Consider the following 17,549-nt stretch of genomic DNA (forward strand, 5'->3'; position numbering starts at 1 on the left):
AAGTGTATCTTTACAGTAAATCTTTAAAACTTATATTAAATAACAGTAAACACAAACTAAGGACGTTCTCTTCCCACATTTCCTCAGACTCCCTAAGAACCCAGAACTTAGTGATCTAACTGACACTTATTAAAAACTGTTGACTATTTTGCAGAAACAAGACTAATATTAATTTAGCACTAATATTAATTAATTATTAATTTTTGGAAAGTGTTTAACTGAAGAATTTCAATGATGATTTCCTATAAAGTCAAAATCACTAGTTTGGATGAGTCAGTCAGAAATGGCTCAACAGGAACTTGAAACCTGATTTTGCTATTACCTTTCACCACAGATCTCCAATTCAGAGTCCTCTGGATATTTGTGTGCCAGCAGAGTTGCTCAATTTAACATCACATTTCTGACATAAACCAGAGAAACTTAAAAACAAACAAACAAACAAACAAACAAACAAACAACACTTTCTCCCCTTGTTCTGTGATTACTTCTTAACTGTTTTTAACTTAAACTCTGGGGACCTTCCCTCTTTTAGCTATGGTTGTAACCTGAATATACAGTAAATTAAAAAAAAAAAATTCCCTCCAGTTAGTGCTGAAGTGTTTAGTAATGGCTGCCTGACACTGTTTAACCTAGATTAAAAAAAAAAAGTAGGGGAAAGATTAGAATGTCAGCAAGCCACTACAACACAGCTGTAGTAGAAAGAATGGGGTAAAAAAACCAACACAGAATGACAACTCCTTTCTAGAAAACAAAAGATACAGCTGGGGTTATCATCTACTACAGCAGAACCTGAAAATTATGCTCAATTCATGTCTACAGAGACAATGGAGTCATTCATTCAAGCAGACCAAATCACCCCTAAAGTAGACTGCATAGCTGGTCTTCAGATCTAGTATTAAAATGATCAAAACTAAAGCAAAGTCTTTAAAATCAGCTAAAAGCAGACAGCTTTAGTCAGAATTTCAATTTTACTAAATACCATTATAACTCAAAATGAATTGCTTTCTACTAACTTCCTTTCTCATTCCAATTACATCTACTTTTTTCATTCAACAAATTAACAGCAACAACAGCTTTAAGCCTCTCATCAATATGAAAGCAAGAAAGCAGAGGAGCTAGCATTCACTGGGAAGTCATTACACACCAGACACTGTGCATGTAGTCCCCCTTTTTAAATAAACACTTGATTTTATTTTCTGTAGATGAGCATATGTCAAAACAAAAATTAAAACAATGTTTTGTTGACATGCTGCAACTTAATATTCACTGAGGTTTTAAGATGTCTACAGAACAAAGGATCTTTCAATTTAGAGGTTTTTAAGCCACAGGTATATTTCCTGAGCATTTATGTCCCAGGCTTACACTAAGAGCTTTATATTTATCGGTAGTCTAACCGTGGGTTCTCAAGACAGAAAACAGGATCATAAATTAAGTGACTTGAAAAAGATCTATCAATACAAAACAAAGTGATAGAATGAAAATCTGCCTCCCTGGTCTGTCTCTTTGATTCTGAAATTCTGAGGTAATATACTTTCCTATCTTAAGAAAAAAAATTGCATTAATAACAATGACAATCCAGTTTTGATGTCTGGAATCCATGCATGAGCAATTGCTGTAACACGGGCCAGGTTTTTGCCATATTTGGTCAGTACTGACTTCCTTGTGATATGACACTCTTTATTAGTGGCCTCCCTCCCAATCGATCTGATCAGCACAACCTCAGTCCTCCCTGCTATTAGACTGCTTTCCGAGGTCTGACTGCTGGTTTCACTACCTCTCTGTGACTTACTGGCAAAAATACCCTCTCTTCAGTTTATACAACGCTAGGACGTAGAAATCACATGTGTTCATTTTGTTTTGTAAACTATGAATAAACAGGAATCCAGGAGTAAGGGGGCAAATCAATGGCAGTGTACATGCTTAGCATGCCCAAGGCTCTGGGTTCAATTCCCAGTACCCTACATATACACAAGATCGTGTAGTCATTGTTTATTACATACTATAAAAACAGAATATTTTTTGAAACAAAGATACTTAAGCCCAACAGGAAATCTTATTTGAAACACATTATACTACAATTCCATTTATAAAATTTTAATCAAGAAGGTATTCATAATCTTTGATTTATTAAGATTCCAAAACACCATTAAGAGAAAGTTCAGGTTTTCCTAAACCTAAAAGTTGTAGTTATCTATCAGTTTAACTCAGGGATTTTTAACTTCAGTATGTTACTCTTTGGGGTCAGGAGACTGCTACGGGTCTCTCTTGGGTATGTAGCAGCACCCTGCTCTCTACTCGGTGGCACAGTCGTGGCAGGCAGGAACATGTATAGACACTACAGACATCCAGGGAGGCCCCCTGCTCCCTGGAGTTGAGAACACAAGTTGAACTTGGTCTTAGCATATGACATTAAGTGTGGCATACTGAAGCAAACCAACCTCATCTGTGTTCTTAAAAGGAATAAGTAAAATGCTCATTATTTGCATTATCTTGTTTTTAGTATAACTACAAGTAAAATGTGCCCTTCTCTTAGAGTAAGGCATTTTTGAGGAAAAACATGAAGAAGCTAGCACTGACCTCAATGTATTCTGTTGAAAAAAAAAAAAAAAAAGGAAGCTAAGTTTTGGCTTATGCTAACAACAACAACAAAAGAAACTCCACCTCACTCCACCCTCAGGATGTGTCATGAAATTGGATGAAATTCAAATGGTCATATCTAAGCTTTAAACAAAGCTCAAGTAAAATGATCTATTAGTTAAAGAGATCTTTCTTGGGGGAAAAGTCTGGCTGCCCATGCTGGTGTAGCCTTTGCCAGTGTTTACCGAGGCTTATGCTTCCCACAATCCTTGAGATCTGGCCACAGTCTTCAGTACACCAGATACTAATTCCAACTGTAGTGCAGCTGAACACAAGGTACCTTGTCTGTATTTGTTTAAAAACTACTTTAAGCACTTTCCTATGTGCTTGTTTACCAACTTACTGAATCCTCTTGTGAAATACATTTGTGTCATCTGACCCAGTGTTTATGATGGTCACGGTGTTTCTTACAGCCATGAGGGCTTTACAGGAGGAGAGCACTGATCTTGTCACACTTGCTCTGTTTTTTCACCCTTGTTTTTGTCTTATTACTTTTATAGCTGATATTACGGCTTGTTGACCTAAAAGTGAGTTACCCTACTGCTGAGAGGTCGGTCAGCTCCATTTTACACTGATTTTCCTTTCACCTCAGTTTGCATACTTAACGCTCTCTGGAACTTACTGGGCAGCGGCCAGCATTAAGTCCCTTCAACATTTAAAACTGGTTTTTCAAAAGTCAATTCGGGGAAAAATGACCCCCTTAAAAAGTTTTTTTTTTTTTTTTTTAAACCATGACTCCTTTAGCATATAATGAAAATAAATACATCACAGGCTCTTCTAATTCCTGGTTAAGTAGTATATAACTCCAATTACTACAGTCTCTTTTTTTATGTTTCATGTTTTTAAAATTAATGCTCTTGACAACTTTAGAACAACATCAGATAAACTTTTGACTAACACTGTCAGGGCAAGAAAAAAATCTCAGTAAGATCTTTAACTTAAAAAAAGTAATTTGAGAAATAAAAATGACACATTATCAGTTCTTCTTTCGCAAGACAAAACATTCATGTCACCTTTAAAAACACGTTAAAGGTATTTCTTAGTTTTATTGTGCTTCTTGAGGTAATTATCACTAAGTCCTATTCTTTTCTAAAAAGTTTTTAAATCCATTTTTATTTTATGTAATGTGTGCACGTGTACCTGCTTGTGCATGTAGTGTGCGTGCGTGTGTACGCCACGTGTGTGCTGGTGCCTGAAGAGACCAGAAGAGAGTGTCAGACTTCCCAAGATGGAGATACTGGGAAACAAACTGGTCCTCTGGAGAGTAGCCAACATTCTTAACTAATAAGCCATTTCTTTACCCCCTTTTCTTGAATATTATTTGATCTTATGTGTATGGACATTTTACCTGTAGGTGTGCCTGGTGTCCTTGGGGTCAGAAGGGGGTATTGAAACCCCTGATACTGGAGTTATACATGGTTGTGGGCTGCCACCCACATGGGTACTGGGAATTTAACCTGGGTCCTCTGGAAGAGCAGCCAGTGCTCTTAACCACTAAGTCATCTTTCCAGTCCCACCTGACTCCTTTTTCCTTATTGGAATTATTTATGTACTTTTGGTTAGTTTTCCTGTCCCTCTTTTGATATCAGATGGTCTTATATAATCTCACTTAACTGTTACTGTTCCTTTTGGTTCTACGGGCTCTTCTTCATAGTCTACTCATTGGAAATTGTAAAATCAACACTGAATATCTCGACATCTCCAATGACTAAACTACCAAGAAGAGCCTGTAGAACCAAAAGAGAAAGAAACAATTAAGTGAAGAATATCTTGTTTTCATTGTATCTGATAATAGTACTATGTATATACAGAAATTTAAAAAATGTATTTACTTAGCTACTGCTCAACCATAACTGATTAGTTAACTCAGTTGAACTCAAAGTTATGAGATTCTGAAGTCACATATCATCACCATTAATCTAAAACAACAACAACAAAAACCCAAAACAACCCTTCCCCAAACCCATACATTCTGAGGAATACATTGAAGTATTTCTAATAAATCACAAATAGTTCAAGAAAAGCTTAAATAAATCACATAAGCAGCACCAGTAAACTCTGTAATTTTCCACACTGTTAAAAGAAGCATTTGAAGTGCTAATAGAAAACTGAGTAATTTACACACCGAGGAAGAAGTCCGTTGTGTTCATTTTTTTACCCTTTTCTTTCCTTTTGAGACTGTCTTATTATGTATGCCCAAGCTAGCCTCAAATTCAAGCTCTCCTGCCTTAGACTTCAGAGTACAGACTATCACCACACACAACTGAAACAGTTACCTTCACTGTACAACATAAAATTCTGACATGTAGACGTTAGAGAAAGCACAAAGTAAAGTTAATGTGAACCTAACTTGGCAGAAGTGTTTAGGTATTTGTAGATCACTATTGACAAGTTCTACATACTGAACAGAAAGGTTCTCAAATCATAGTAGTTCCAAGATATTTTTGTTTTAGAGTTTGGAGACCACTGAGATAAAATTAATAAGTAATATCAATACGTAAGCATTTACTGTGTGACTACTGTGTGGTAATGGACAAAGCATTTTATAAACACATCTAAGATACATATATGTATGTATATACATATACACAAATGAGTAATAACTTCAATCTTACTTTTCACATAAGAAACCAACGTCACACAATTTATGAGCAGTAGAGATGAACCTCATTTTGACCAAAAAACTTTTGCTTTTAAGAAGGACATCATGCTGTTTCTTAGGAGTTTCTTCCTTTATTCAACTAAGAAAAATTTGGGTGTTTTGTTTATTGTAGCTACATAATGTCTGACCTTGTAGAGCTTAAAGACTTATGACAGGTACATCCAAGTTAAAAGGTGATCACACTCAGCACAATAAATATTAATATTAAAATGCACATTATCTAGAATGCCAATACTTAAAAAAGAAAACTGTGGTTTTGTTTCATTTTTCCTGAAGAAATATTGGGGAGAATAATCCAAGCACTAGAGCAATAAACACAAAGTCCTAATTAATGAGCCAATAAGGTGTCTGAAGCTTAGGAATTCTGATCACACAAATGTCTTGCATTTTGTAAGTAATGCCTTATAGAAGCAATGGCATATTTCTGTCACCTGCTCATTGCTGGAACTACATATGTTTGTTTCGCTAACTGCCAGGAAGTAAGGAGAGGAAAGGGTCACCATGAACTTGGGAAACTTGGTGTAGCTTACAGAAAATTTTATAGCACTACTAGAAATCACAATCACAAAACTTTATTCATTTGACCATGAAAAAGAAAGGGGAGTTTGCATGTATATAAGTGACTGGTTTATGCTTTCTTGTTGACTGCCAAAATGTTAATGGTGTATTGTTTCACCGTGCTACAAGCTACCAGAGAACAACAGTAAGGCACTATACCAGCAGCCAAGGTCTATTTCTCCAAGTAAGGTACTATAGCTGATGATGGCACAAGCAAAACAAAACAACAAAACCAAAAACAAAGTTTAAAACAGGCTTTCATAATTCTGGATCTTTCTTTCAGCTCTTCAAATGAGCTACCTTGTACTATGCTAATCTGACATTCACTCATCTTTTACACAACACGATTAGGGGACAAGAAGGAAGCCTCCACAGGATTTAGCACTGTGACTGAACAAAGTAAGGGCAGCGCAATACTGCTTCAACCAAAGCAGTAGGTAGTAGATAATGGAAATCTAGGCAAGTGACAACAGTATCATTCTGTTTAGCTCTTTACAGACTATAAAACAGAAAGCAGTCACCTGCTTTTATTTTCTATCTAGATTGATCTTACTAATCTAGAAATATATGTTGTTGAAGTTTTGAATACAAGATTATAAAAAAAATATTCCTTTACTGGTGTACAGAAAATGAGATACCAACCTCATATAATATATATATATATATATATATATAAATTAAATATTTTTAAAGCATCTTCATATCATCATTTACCTGTTTAAGTGTATTGATTTGCACTAGGCCAAAGGTTCTGAACGTGGGCTAGGTTAAATATGCATTATTCGGGCAGACATTCCAGTGCTATGGGCTTTGAGAGGAATGCTGGTCAATCAACAACGCATGTTGAACAGAGTAACCACAGGCAGAAACATACATAAAATAATGTATTTCTGGGCTGAAAAATGTTGTGAATAAAAGTTTGTATTTCTACTAAGCACAACAGTTCTGCATGCTATTTCCGTGTTTGCAGTAACTTTGTGCAACATGACTACTCTGAATAATGAGAACTGAAAGTATTTAGACCCAAAGTATAAGACAATAATAGCCAGATGAGAAAAGAGACACTGGGTTCTGAGGCACACACTGCGTCATACACAATATATTCTAGACTAACTTAAAAATGTTTATAGTATGTCAACTAGAATAAAAAAATTTCAGACATCTGTAAAATGTCATATAGTATTTCAGGCTTAGAGGGCCATATGGTATCTGCCCTACTAACCTCTGCTACATTTATACATTCTGTAAATGAATAATCATGCTGTGCTTCAACAGAACTACAGAAGCAGGTGGTGGGCCAGAGTGATGGTTAAGTTGTAATTGTCAACTTGATAAAATCTACATTCATCTGCGAAAGGAGTCTCAACAAAGGACTGTCTAGATGAGCTGGCGGAAGGACTTATCTGTGGGAGATTATCTTGATTAAACTGAGGTGGGAAGGTCAGACTACAGTATCACAGTACATGGAACCATTCCCTGAGGAGTAGAGAAAATGCTGGGCACTGCATGCAGCATCAATTCGCCGCTTCCTGCTCTTGACTGTGGACGGAATGTGAAGAGCTGCTTCAAGTTGCCTTGACTTCCCTACAATGTTGGACCAGCACCTGGAATTGGAAGGCAATAAACCCTTCTTCCTTAAGTCAGGGTATTCTATCACAACAACAGAAAATGAAACTAAGACCAGATTTGGTTAAAGGATGTAGATGCCAGACCATTGCACTAGAGCAAGTGCTAAAACGAACTTTTAGAGAATTCCAAACAAAGAACAACAACAGCAACAAAACCAAAATGGGGGAGGAGAGAAAATGGAAATGTAGGATATACTTAAAAGGCAGAAAAGAACCCAAGAACACAAAGGACACACACACACACACACACACACATATAATTTTGTCATGTTTCTTGATTGATAGGGTACCTCCTAGTAAACTTCTACTAGGCTGGAAATATTAAGCTGAGAATACATTTAATTCACCTAGTCCACCAAACCCAGTTTGCCAACTGAGTACGCTGTGGGGTATCAGCTGTTTGCTAACACAATCCTTAGGCCAGCTAGGAACTGTCACCACCTAGCATCGTGAAAGTGTTGCACCGTATCATAGGCCAGGAAAAGCGTAAATTTCAAAATTTCTACTGTATATATACTGCTTTATCATGAAGTTCTAAGTAAAACCTGTATAAGTAGGGGAAATCTGTACCTTTAATCAATCTATATTGAAAACTGTACTAGACATGAATAATATTAACACTTAAGAAGCAGTTGACAGAATAAACTTGAAACACACAAACTATGAAGCCTACAAAATGAAGATACAGACGTGTACATGTATATATATATATATATATATATATACACATATGCACACATATGTGAAAAGATATCACAATGAAAACATCAACAAAAATAGTTATATTCATACCAAAGATTCAGAACAAGATATAATCATCACAAATAAAGGAAAATATATTGAAAATTGAGCAAATATAATAAAAGTTTAAAAAAAATCTAAAAGTTTAGATTTATAGCTCAGCGGTAATGAATACTTGCTACTCTTCCAGAGAACCTGAGTTTGGTTGCCAGAACCTATATACACACTGTGGCATACATTCATATAGATATATATGCATATGAATAAAAATAAATCTTAATAAATAAAGATAAGAAATAAATATACAAAAGTAATTTTATTAAATTTCCTTCATACAATATAGTTTATGTTTTTTCCCTTCCCACGTCTTCCCTGTCTCCCTACACACCCAGAGGCTTATATGTTTGCATACGTGGTCCCAGGTAGAACTGTTGGGGAAGAAGGATATGGAAGCATGGCCTTGTTGGAGCTGTGGAGGGTAGGCTTTTTCCTGCCATTCCCACTGTCTCCTTCCTCCTTCCTTTGTGGATCTGGATGTGAGCTCTCGGCTGCTGCTCCACTGCCATGCTCCTTGCCGCAAAGGCGATGGACTCCTACTCCTCTGAAAGTGTAAGGTCCAAATAAACCCTTCTTCCTATAAGCTGCCTTGACTGTGGTGGTTCATCACAGCAATAAAAACTAATGAAGACAATCTGTACTATTTACAAAGTAGCATATGCAGAATCATAAATTATAAAACAAATACCAATAAGTTATACAAATTGAAATTGTATGCACCTTCTCTCTGCATATGTGTGTGCATGCACAGACATGTATGTGCCTGCCCATGTGGACATATGCAGAGCCCAGAGGTTGACATCACGACTTCCTTCTTCCTCTATCACTTCTCTACCTTCTTTTTTGAGATAGCCTCACATGAAGATAGAACTTAGCATTTCAGCTGGCTGACTGGGATCTATCTTTTCACACCCATCCTACACTTATATTGCAGGCCACAACCCAGAAAAACCAGTTAAACTAAAGGCTAGTTCACTGAAGACAAAACTGCTAAACCAGGAGCCACACAAATCAAGGGAAAATAAAAAAATTAAGAAGAACCAGGAAGGAGTGGCTCACTAGAGATACTCCAGTTTTACAGCAATACAAAATACAGTATAAAACTAAAATTAGGGGTTGGGGATTTAGCTCAGTGGTAGAGCGCTTGCCTAGCAAGCACAAGGCCCTGGGTTCGGTCCTCAGCTCTGGGAAAAAAAAAAAAAAAGACAAAAAAACTAAAATTAATTTCTTCTTATAGTCAAGTTACTAACTGTAACAGTTGTTAGCCTGATGTGATGAACACCATGACCAAAATCAAGTTGGAAAAGAAAGGGTTTATTTCACTGTAAAGCTTATAGTCAGTCTATCAAGGAAGGAGGTCAAGGCAGGAACATGGAGGCAAGAGCTGAAGATGGGATCATGGAGAAATGCTACTTATTGGCTTGCTAAGTTTGTTTTCTTTTTCTTTTTTATAAAGATTTATATATTAAATTTTTATACTGTATTCTGCCTGCACATGTGCCTGCAGGCCAGAAGAGGGCACCAGATCTCATTATAGATGGTTATGAGCCAGGATGTAGTTGTTGCGAAAATAGCAGGTGCTCTTAACCTCTGAGCCATCTCACCAGTCTCTCAGTTTGTTTTCTTATACAACCAGGAATATGCTCAGGGGTAGCACTGCCGAGAGTAGACTGGGCCCTCCGACATCCATCATTAATAAAAAAAAAAAAAATGTCCTGCAAACTTACCTATAGGCAGGCTGATGGAAGCATTTTCTCAGCTGAGGTTCCTCTTTACATGTACCTCTAGCTTGTGACAAACTAACAAAAAATTAGCCAGGACACTAAACTCCACCAAAGAAATAAGAATCTGAGGAGTTCATGTCTATTAGATAGAAAATCTGAGTTAAAAACAGCACAAAGGAAATCCTTAGCCTAATGGTTTCAATGGTCAAGTTCATTAACATTAATAGTATTAATTTTATTTAAAAATTATTTAAATTTATTTAGCAAATAGAAGAAGAGGAAACCTTTTTTTCAGCTGAGAAGCCAACATTAGCCTAAGGACAGGTCAGAACCACAATCTCTAGCACCCCTTCTTAAAGCCACATTCTGCTGACACTCAAATCAAAGATATGAAAAAAATAAAGCTATAGGCCAGTATCTCCCATGAACAAAGGCAGAAAAACAGTTAAGCAAACATTAATAACTCTGTAATAGAAGTTTTGGTTTCTTTATAAACTCAGTAATATGTTCTTGCTTTAATCCTAAGTGTAGGATTTTAGTTGGGCTACTGTTTGTCCCCATCTGTTAATTGCATTGTATGGGGCGTGGCTTTTGCCAGCTGGTAATGGCCTTCCACATGCTGCATGGAAAGGGGCATGGTGTAGGGCTTTGTGTATAAATATGAGAGCCTAGAGAGAGGCGGGGTAGCGTGTGGTGTTGGCATGTGGTGGTATTGGTGTGTGGCGTGTAGCAGTTTGTAGGGACCCAAGAGGCCAAGACAGTTTGCAGCAGACAGGAAGAGAGAAAAAGCTTCATGGTGCAGCAGCTTGAAGGAGACTGACTGCAGGCTGTGTCTACTGTTGACAAAGAGGCCTAAAAGAACCCCTTGACGCTAAACAGCCGGGAGAAGTAAAGGGGCCCTCTCTCCCCACTAACCTTCTCTCTTCTATGTAGGGTTGGGAGGTTAGAAGGTAGGTTGAGGCCCAAACATCACCTAAAACAGAGTTTAAAAACAAGCACTACATAAATCAAATTTGAAAAGAATAATGTGTGGTGACTAGGTAGGTTTGCTCTGTGAATGCAAGGCTATTTAACAATCAAAGATTCAGCTAAGAATCTGTGCCACATTGAGAAATGAAGAGAAAAACACACTGCTGAAAAAAAATGTACTGAACACATTCACAAGAAAAAGTTTCCACCATCTGGAAGAGGATGATGATGGCCTTAAAAAATGTGCACCATACTGAATGTTGAAAGACTAGAAGTTTTTCCTTTTACAACTAGAAACAGGATGTACGTGTATTTCTATTGAAAATCATGCTGGAGATTCTCACCAAAGCAAAGAAATATAATAGCAAAAGCAAGAAAAAAAAATACTGTTTGGAAAAAAGTAAGATAAAAAATTGGTCTTTATTCCCAGAAGACAAAATAATCTATATAGAAAATCTTCTTTTAAAGAAAGTTTATAGAATAAATGTGTTTAGCAAAGTTCAGGACACGTCATAAAAGCCTGTTTCTATGTAACACATGAAAAATTGCAAATAAATTAAGAAAAAGTTATACTAACACTAAAACATGAAAATATTCTCTACAAAGTCCCAAAAGGCCTCTGGCTTTAAAATTTATACAGAAATGCAAAGGACCAGACAGACAAAAGATTCTTGAAAAAAAGGGAGGGGGGACACAAATTTGAGGGCTTCAGCATTTGACTTCATGGGTCTTTCGTTGTCGCTGTTGATTGTTTTGTTTGTAAACTAAAGAATTCAAGACAATATGAAATTGGTATAAGGACAAGGTATTCAGTATTTAAGAATGCCCACAAACTGTATTGCCAACTGATTTACCATAAAAGGTAGTAACTCATTGTAGAGAGGATAGAATTTTCAACACAGTCCTAGAAAAATGATGCACAGAGAACACACAGATAAATGCACTCTGACCTTAACTTCATATCGTATGAAGAGTTACCTTGAAATGAGCTGTTAGGTGTTACACTCCCTAGGTAAGCATTCCTACCCAACAGCCACGAATATCAGCTCAGAAATAAGATCTTTGTAAATGGCCGTGTTAGGATGAGGTCATCAGTGTGAACTCTGATGCAATATGACTGTCCCTGCAACTCGGATGAAACTTGAAAACGTCTTAAAGCAAATAAATAAGGAAAATGCAAAGAACACTACATGTTCTTCTTGCCACACACACAATCTCAGGCAGGAGAACTCAGAGGCAGAGAAAGACCACCAGAGGTGAGGAGAGAGGATAAGAATGATGGCAGCACATAAAGCTCAGTTAGAAAGAAAAAGGAAGTTTAAATTCTTTTCCATCTAAGAGCTTTTGCACATTATGCTGAGTGTGTGTGAACTTAGTTTAATGAGAGTACTTTGCATTTCAAAATTTCTTAGTAAATTTCAAATGTCAATAGCACAAGAAAACATTAAGTATCTGAGGCAAGAGACCTGTTACAAGCTTGATTTAATTACCCAATATGTTTAAAAATCAAATCACGTTGTATCAGGGATGTATAGGGAACTTTTACACTAAGATAGGCGTTATATTTTAATTTGCTTCCTGTTGCTGGACAAAACACTGACAAACAGTAATCTGGGGGAGGAAAGGGTTATTTCGCTTATACATCCCAATCACAGTCCACCAATGAGAGAAAACAGGGTAGGAACCATGGAGGAAAGTTGCTATTGCTTCCCTATAGCCTGCTCCCATATCAATTATTAATCAATGCCTCACTGATGGATCAACTTGAAGAAGACAATTCTTCAACTGATGTCCCCTCTTCCCAGGTAACTCTAGTCAGGGTAAGCTGACAAACACCTACCAGTATACAGTATGTACAAACTTCACCAAAGAAAACATAAATGACCCTGAGATTTCACCTTACACCCATCAGAATGGCTATGATCAAAAACTCAAGTGACAACGCATGCTGGAGAGGTTGTGAGAAAGGGGAACCCTCCTCCACTGCTGGTGGGAATGTAAACTTGTACAACCAGTTTGGAAATCAATCTGGTGCTTTCTCAGACAATTTGGAATAGTGATTCCTCAAGAACCATCTATACCACTCCTAAGCATATATCCACAAGTTGCTCAAGTACACAATGAGGACATTTGCTCAACCATGTTTGTAGCAGCTTTATTTGTAATAGCCAGAACCTGGAAACAACCCAGATGTCCCTCAGTTGAGGAATGGATATAGAAATTGTAGTACTTTTACAAAATAGAATACTACTCAGCAATTAAAAACAAGGAAATCATGAAATTTGCAGGCAAATGGTGGGACCTAGAAACGATCATTCTGAGTGAGGTATCCCCAAAGCAGAAAGACACACATGGTATATACTTACTTATAAAGACCTATAAGATATGATAAATATACTAAAATCTATACACCTAAAGAAGATAAACAAGAAAGAGGACCCGGGGTAAGATGATCAATCCTCACTTAGAAAGACAAATGGAATGGACGTTGCATGTAGGAGAAAACAAGTAACAGGACAGGAGCCTACCATAGAGGGCCTACCACAGAGGGCCTCTGAAAGACTCTACCTAGCAGTGTATCAAAGCAGACATTAAGACTCATAACCAAACCTTCGGCAGAGTGCAGGGAATCATATGAAAGAAGGGGGAGTTAGTAAGACCTGGGGAGGACAGGAGCTCCACAAGGACCAAATATATCAGGGCATAGGAGTCTTTTATGTGACTGTTTCTCCAACCAAGGACCACGTATGGAAACAACCTAGAACCCCTGCTCAGATATAGCCCATGGTAGTTCAGTATCCAAGTGGGTACCCTAGTAAGGGGAACGGTGACTATTTCTGACATGAACTCAATGGCTGGCTCTTCGACCCTCCCACCCCCGAGGGAGGAACAGCCTTGCTAGGCCACAGAAGAGGACATTGCAGCCAGTCCTGAAGAGACCTGATAAGCTAGGGTCAGATGGAAGGAGAGGAGGTCCTCCCCTATCAGTGGACTTGGAAAGGGGCAGGGAGGAGTTGAGGGAGGCACGGTGGGATTGGGAGGGAATGAGGGAAGGGGCTACGGTTGGGATACAAAGTAAATAACTTGTAATTAATATAAAAAATATTATTTAAAAAATTAAAATAAATAAAACATAAACGGCAAATATGCCCACAAGGATATACAAATTAAAATCAGAAGGTGTTATTACTATACAGCAACCACACTGGCTAAATTAAAAAGGCTGCTGAACAGGCTCTAAGATCAACAATCAATTAATGGGACCTCATGAAACTGAAAAGCTTCTGCAAAGCAAAGGACACTGTCATCAGAACAAAATGACAGCCTACAGACTAGGAAGGATCTTCACCAACCCTATATCTGACAGAGGGCTAATATCCAGAATATATAAAGAACTCAAGAAGTTAAAAAGCAACAAATCGAATAATCCAATTAAAAAACAGGGTACAGAGCTAAACAGAGAATTCTTAATAGAGGAATAGTGAATGGCAGAGAAATACTTAAAGAAATCCTCAACACCCTTAGTCATCAAGGAGATGCAACGACCCTGAGATTTCACCTTACACCCATCAGAGTGGCTAAGATCAAAAACTCAAGTGACAATACATGCTGGAGAGGATGTAGAGAAATGAGAAATCTCCTCCATTGCTGGTTGGAATGTAACTTGTACAATCACTTTGGAAATCAGTCTGGCACTTTCTCAGAAAATGAGGAATAGTGCTACCTCAAGATCCACCTATACCACTCCTAGGCATATATCCAAAAGATGCTCAAGTATACAACAAGGACATTTGCTCAACCATGTTCGTAGCAGCTTTATTAGTGATAGCCAGAAGCTGGAAACCCAGACATTCTTCAGTCGAGGAATAGATGCAGAAATTGTGGTACATTTACACAATGGAATGCTATTCAGCAATTAAAAACAAGGAAATCATGACATTTGCAGGCAAATGGAGGGAACTAAAAAAAAAAAAAAATCATCCTGAGTGAGGTATCCCAGAAGCAGAAAGACACACATGGTATATACTCACTTATAAGTGGGTATTAGACATATAATATAGGATAAACATATTAAAACATATTAAAATCTGTACACCTAAAGAAGCTAAGCAAGAAGGAGGATCCTGGATAAGATGCTCAATCCTCACTCAGAAAGGCAAATGGGATAGACATTGGAAGCAGGAGAAAACAGGGAATAGGACAGGAGCCTACCACAGAGGGCCTCAGAAAGACTCTATGCAGCAGGGTATCAAAGCAGATGCTGAGACTCATAGCCAAACTTTGGGCAAAGTGCAGGGAATCTTATGAAAGAACGGGAAGATGAAAGACCTGGAGGGAACAGGAGCTCCACAAGGAGAGCAACAGAACCAAAAAAATCTGGGCCCAGGGGTCTTTTCTGAGACTGATATTCCAACCGACGACCATTCATGGAGATAACCTAGAACCCCTGCACAGATTTAGCCCATGGCAGCTTAGTGTCAAGTGGGTACCCTAGTAAGGGGAACAGGGACTGTCTCTGACATGAACTCAATGGCTGGCTCTTTGACCACTGCTCCCCACCCCCCTTACCAAGCCACAGAGAAAGACAATGCAGCCAGTCCTGATAAGACCTGATAGGCTAGGGTCAGATGGAAGGGAAGGAGGACTGCCTCTATTGGTGGACTAGAGGAGGGACATGGGAGGAGAAGAGTGAGGAAGAGTAGGATTGGGAGGGCACAAGGGAAGGGGCTACAGCTAGGATACAAAATGAATAAACTGTAATTAACAAATAATTAATTTAAAAAAGGCTGCTGATCATCAAGTGTGAGCAAAGATATGGAGCTTGTTGGTTGGGAAAGTGTACAGCTACCTTTGAAAATCAGTTTGGTAGGATGTCACAAACACAGACCCATCAAATTACCTGGCCATTATACTTCTAAGTAGACATACAAAAGCCAACATATTTTTACATGTTGTAATTGAAACTGTGTGAGAAGACTGAGAACAGTTTTACTCGTTACCACCAAAATTGCAAACAATTCTATTGTACATCAATGAACAAAGAAATTAAGGCACAGCTAATACAATAGACTAAGTCCACAATATAATAAAAAACCATAGAAATAAAAGATTAATTTTAAAAATATTGCTATGTGAGGGAAAACAAAACCAAAACACCACATAGATTATCTCACTTATCTATAAGAACACCTAGAAAAGTTTAAAGTTATGGTCAAAGAATGTAGAGTAGTTATTGCTTGGGGCCAGAAACTGAGGGAAGGGATTCCAGAAGTGCAAGAAAATATCTAGGGTGACAGGAATTATTTATATCTTGAGTGTGAGGAGTTATGTAACTGTATGCAACTGCTGAAACTGATCAAGCTCATGAACTTAAAAGTGATACTTTATTACAGGTATATTGCATCTCAAATGTCTTTAAAAAATATTATTTAGGGGCTGAGAATATGGCTCTGTGGTTAAGAGCACTTGCTGTTCTTCCGAGAGAACCCAGGTTTAGTTCCTAGCACCCACATTGGAATCTTATTTTGATCATGTATGTGAGTCTGTACGGTGTAAGCCATGTGTGTAGGGTGTCCACAGAAACCAGAGACACCAGATTCCCTAGAGCTGGAGTCACAGGCGGTAGTGATCCACCCGATGTGGTGCTGGGAATCAAACTTGGGTCCTTTGGAAGAACAGTATACTCTCACAACTGCTGAGATATCTATCTAGCCCCAACACCTACCATGCTTCCTTCCCCTGTCCTTGCTTATCCCAATCCTTCTGTCTGGAATACCTTTCTCACATCCTCATTCTGTTAGCAGAATTCCAGGCTTAATATTATTTTCTGTATGGCTTCAGCTTTCTACATTCTTCATCAGCCTGCAAAGAACACTTTTTACTCCAACATCCCATGCTACTTCGCAAATTTGATACTAGTGAACATGCTTCCCTCACTAGACTGTAAGCTCTTAAGGGTAGGGACAATGTCTGGTCCATCTAATCCTGAGAATGTAACTAGTGATCTATTTTTAGAAGGTTCTACATAAGTGAGTCTATCAAGAATAGAAACTAGAAGAGCAAGTATGCCCATTAGATTAAACCACCCAAATAAATACATCAAGAGGCAGTCACCTTTCTAGAGTTTTAAATATCAGCTACTATGAAACCATTTACTTCAGTTTGTTATACAGACCTCCGTACACACAAGGGCAGTTAGCTTCAAGGGAACTGGATTCTACAGTTACTGAATGTACAGTCACTTTAACTGGAAGGCATTTCACAAATGAACAATAATTGCTAATGGAAAAAATCAAAGCAGCTGTCCAGAGCACAACAGTTAAAAATGGAAGCTCTGAATTCTTACTATCATAGGCTTTGGAAAGTAACTTAAGTTTTCTGTGCTTCTATTTCCTTTGTAGTAACTACGGTGACCCCATACATAGTAAAGCTGTGAAAAATTAATAGATTATGTACAAAGAGGCTAGAACAGAATCTGGTGAACTAAATGGCAGCTATAATTATTAATGTAGGCAACCTTACTATTTTAAAAATCTTAAAGCATTTATTTACAGAGGAATTGTCACCTCTACT

The 17,549-nt window shown here is 37.8% G+C and overlaps 1 protein-coding gene across 1 annotated transcript in view; it reads right to left on the reverse strand.

The window, feature by feature from the left end:
- Nucleotides 1-17,549, reverse strand: part of Prkd3 (protein kinase D3) — a 71,839-nt gene that overhangs the window by 44,444 nt on the left and 9,846 nt on the right. The window lies entirely within an intron of this gene.

This window comes from Psammomys obesus, unplaced genomic scaffold (genome assembly GCF_907164565.1).
Source record: "Psammomys obesus unplaced genomic scaffold, mPsaObe1.curated_primary_1811, whole genome shotgun sequence".
Classification (NCBI taxonomy): domain Eukaryota; kingdom Metazoa; phylum Chordata; class Mammalia; order Rodentia; family Muridae; genus Psammomys; species Psammomys obesus.